Source organism: Glycine soja, chromosome 4 (genome assembly GCF_004193775.1).
Source record: "Glycine soja cultivar W05 chromosome 4, ASM419377v2, whole genome shotgun sequence".
Lineage (NCBI taxonomy): Eukaryota > Viridiplantae > Streptophyta > Magnoliopsida > Fabales > Fabaceae > Glycine > Glycine soja.
This window is the reverse complement of record NC_041005.1, coordinates 31,391,381-31,396,204: the sequence shown is the minus strand read 5'-3', so window position 1 is coordinate 31,396,204 and position 4,824 is coordinate 31,391,381.

Below are 4,824 nucleotides of genomic sequence, written 5' to 3'. Positions count from 1 at the left end.
CAGTGCATTGATGGTGCCCATGTTTCATACTTCATATTGCATGGAGATAGTATAAACTTTATCAATAAGTACTTGTAGTTTCTCATAAGGGGGAATACTTGTACTTTGGGCATGTCACTTGGTTTCGAACTCCCTTGAGACTCAAGTTGATCACCATGGGGGGGGGGGAGTTTCCTGTGCATGACAAGATGACCTCGACACTTGCTGCCTTGTTTTCCTAAGTGAGAGTGTCTTATGGACTTGCTTAGGCTAGTTCCTGACAAATGGTACCGCATTGCATTTGAGAGTTGAGGTGAGGTGCATGCATCATACTGAGCATGATTGATTGGAATTATGGACGACTGATGACTACTTGTTGAGTGTATGTTGGACTAATGGATGTTGTGTATGATTATGGTATTTGTTAATGTTTTCTTTCTAATTTACCATCATTTTCATAATCAAATTAATGGAGCTTTCACTTAAAATTGAAATGTCACATTTTATAGTTAGTGATATCGTAGCGACGAGGTAGGTCGTTACATAGCTGGGAGGGGATCTGAGTTGCATCCTCGAAGGCAATTGATCCCCCATGAAACAAGGATTGTCCCTTCAAAGGATACAAATTATAGGGTTCGAACATGGGTTGGTGGGGTTAGGAAATATGTTCGCTATAAGGAGTGTCCTTTGATGGTAGAACCTAATGACAATGCCATTCCTAGTTCAAAAGTGAGAATATGTTATGAATACTTAAAATCATTGGGACAACCTTATTCTTATAAGGATGATCTAGAAGTTTCTAGGGCTTTTCTATTGTATCCCCAATATTTGCAAGGTGGCGAGGGTTGGTCATCTACAAACCCCCTGAATCTATTGGCAATATGTCTAATGCAAACAAATTGGGCCAAATTTCTCATGCTGCCACAGAGAAAACTATTTGATTTCTCAGGTCCATTGGTTTTGAGGGAAGTATGGAAAATTGAATTAAATTTGTCACGACGGAAAGACAACTTGTTACTTGAGGGTGACGGGATTGATTCGAAGGATGAATCATATCCCCCTTTTGTTTGTGACAGGGATGTGACCACTAATTTAGAACTCCACACATCACCCAACTTAGAAGATGTCCAGTGGGCCGATGAACAAGTCTGTGGTATCTGTTCGGTTTTGACTCCTCCAATCCTTAACCTTTTAACCCCCCCTAATGTCTAGTTACCAGAAAAAATAACATTGGTAGGTGGAAAATAGAATGGCCTAGTAATGATGGTTAGATTTGTTCTCAAGGTAGAAGAGTAGATGTTGGATTACCTTGTACTGCTATAGAGGAGAAGGAAACAAGGTATGCATATAAGGATTTTTTGTTGATGTATGCTACTTACTTTGTTAGTTACCCCTTAGTGATTTCTAAACTGGGGTTCTGAATTTTCTTAGCATTTATCCTTCCCAACTTCATCCAAATGCTTGGGGCTTTATTCTTGCATTCAAGAGGCTATGTATTCGACACAATTTCCTTTTGGCTCTTAATATATTTTGTTATTTCTTTGTTCCTTGTTGTATTAAACTATCCTCTGGTTATTCGTGTGTCTTTTTGAAAGGTCATAGACATAAGACGATCCTTAAAGCTTACGAGGAATCATATTCAAACTTTAAGGAAATTTACTTCTGGCTAAGACATTCTAAGGACTGTAGGGATGACCTCTTTATTGTTGATGACAATGAGGGTAACCAACAATTTAATTCTTACTTTGAACTCTACTAGTCCTCCACTCATTATAATAAGTCAGCGAAATCTTATGGAAAATAAGAGAGAGTTAACTCTAGAAGAGTTTGCGTCTTTGAGTTCCATCATAGAGTTGGTTAATGAGATTGAAGAGCACATCCCTTGTAAACTGATTTAACAAATTGCAAATGAAGATTAAAAGTCGTTTTAGGAGTGTGTTGGTTGTTTGTACTTTATTTTTTGTTTTGTATTTGAATATATCTGATGTTAGTAAACTTTCTATTATTGCAGAAACTTTCATGGGGAAGTCAAAGGATAAACCTATGTCGATTGCTACTCTTTTTGTTGCCAACGGAAGTAATAAGAAAAAGTCTTCAAATAAGATTGGTTTGTCCGACAAAGGGAAGGGTTCTATTATGGAAACCCACTCTAAAGCCATTCATGACATGCCTCCCTTACCTTAAAAAAGGAAACAAGTCATTAATGTTGATGATGATGTGGAGTTAGTTGACTCTAGTTTGGTTTATGCTGGAAAATTTGTTGGTCATTTTATGTGGATGATTTCAAGCAAAGAGATTGATCATATTATTTTGTCAGAAAATTGGAGCATTATCCAATTAAATCATCATGCCAACCTGGATTCTATCATTTCAATTTTGGTAGGGGTAAAGAAGTATCTGACTCTTGGTACTTTGTGGTACAAAAGATTTTTGGAATTGAAGTAATCCCTAGGTAATGTTAACCCATTAGAGTTGATTGAGAAGAAGAACATTGCTTTGAAGAGTCCCCAAGATCAGGCTAAGGTATACATAGAAGAGCTTAACAAACATAAGAAACGAGTTAAAGACATAGAAACTTTTGCACAACAAGAAGATGATGAAATAGCTTGACTTAAGGAAGAGGTAAATCAGTTGAATGAAAAACTTGCTGATACTGAAGCAGCCAGGGAACAATGGTAGGAGAATTTCAAGAAAGTTTTCAAAGAATTTTTTCAAAAATTCCTTGAAATATGTCAAATTCATCTATCCAAAAGTCAATATTAAAAAATCCCTTTGTAATCCTTGTTGTGAAGTTGTTGCTGGGAAATTCTGTGTTTGGATTGATGGTAAGCTTTGTTTGACTCATCCTAGGGCTCCTGGAACTATAAATGAAGATTTTGTGGGATAGGAAACTGCCAATGTGGACACACCAGATGACATGATGGCTGATGGATTTATGAATGCCCCAGAGGCTAACTTTGATGGTAGGGTTGCAGAAGCTTCTAATGCTAATGCCGACCTCTTTGAAGAGCCGGTATCCCGGTTTTACATGTATTGGAACAAATTTGTTTGCTTTTTGAACAAGTATTTCTACTTTTAATGTTGGTTTTATCTTTATTGTACTTGTTTTGTTGTCTTTGATACTATTGATTGCACCAAATCTTAACTATATCTTATTGATAACATATGTTTTTGTTCTGTACGTAATTGCCTCCAATATTGTAGCTCTCATACATTGATGGCTCTTTAACTTCTTTGTTTGTTGATTGGTTGTTGTGATGTCGTGTATCAATTATGGTTGGACAACTTGTTTTTTACACTTTCCTTGGCCTATAAATGACTACCTTTGTTTCGTTGTTTACCCAAACTTTCTATTGATTCTTTTTTCATCAGCTATTCAAAATATATTGAGCATCACTTTGGGGCTTTGCTCTTTGTTCTTGATGAGCGAAGATGTTTTGATAGTTGATGGAGCTTCTAAGTCAATATGTTGGTATGGTGTTGTTGCACTTGATTTTTGCATCATTTTGTTGTCAAGATATTTTGTGTAGATGAAAACCATATGCTTTGTTCCTCCTGGCTTTGGTTAGTAGTTGGAGCAGTGTCTTGATGTGAGCCCTCTGAAGGTGTGAGTCCATTGGATGTCAGGATGGGTTGCGGCGATGTGTTGATTTTCGTGGTGTGTGCCCTTCCCTTGTAGTCCAACATGGCTCTTGCCTTACTTTAGGTCGACTTTCCATCCCAAGTCACTTTCTTTTTCTTTTTGTTTTACTGTCATTAAGACCACAATCTCTATTGTGTCTTGTGATCATTGTAACACTTATTCCTTTAAATGTAATAGTGGTGAATAAAACGTCAAGGCCAAAAGTAGTAGGAAGGATTGATTTGCATATAAAAATATATCCAATTTTTTTTATAGAAAATTTTTGAAATAAAAAAGTAATGTCCGGTAACAAAGCAAGTCAATTGGTTAATTCAATAATAAATATGAAATGGGAGTTAATGTAGAATAATATTAACATATTACTTTTTTAGTGGTATTGTCCTACTTACTTTGTAGAGATGTTGTTTGTATCTTAATTCTGACTTATCTTTTCTAAATTTGTTCATATAATCATTAATTTTGACTATGATAAAAAAAATTTATACTTTAATCTTGATATGCATTTTACCCTTGATATTTGGTCGAATATTGGCTTCTCAAAAAGTTTGAATGTATGTTGTGTTGATCATAAATACAATGCATCTTTATTTGAACATGTGCCGGTTCCTGCGTTGTAGTTTGGTCCAACTTTTCATGGATTACTTTCCAAGCTAAACTGCCATGTTCTTTTATTGAGTATTTCACATTGAGTTAGATTTGAAAACACGTATTGTTTATCTTTCTAACTTCCACACCATTTATTGTGCTAACATGTTCTTCAACAGTTTCCCATGTTTTCTCTTTGTTTTCATAACTGGCACAATTCCCTTTGTGATTCTTCGTTATTGTTTTGATGTTTTGTCTTTCCTTTTTGCTTATAAATATGAACTTCCCTTCCTTTTCATCCATTACTTTCTTCTTTTTTTTTTTTTGGTTTCTTTCTTTCTGAAACTTCTCTACTCTTATCTTTCTACCTTGTGTTCAACCTTTTTTCTCTTTTATTTGTCATTCTAGTCAATTTAACTAACATATTCATTGGCTTCAAAATGATAGAATGGCTAATAAGAGGTTGCGGGTTGTTTGAAGCGTTGTTGATTTCTCTCAAAATGGCTTAAGTGACTAAAGGTTCAAACACCAACAAGCTTTTTTGTTTGATTTTGGTGTATGGAAATCATCCTAAGAGCTCTCCTCCGAGGTCAAGCTGTACCTTTTGGCATTCTTAT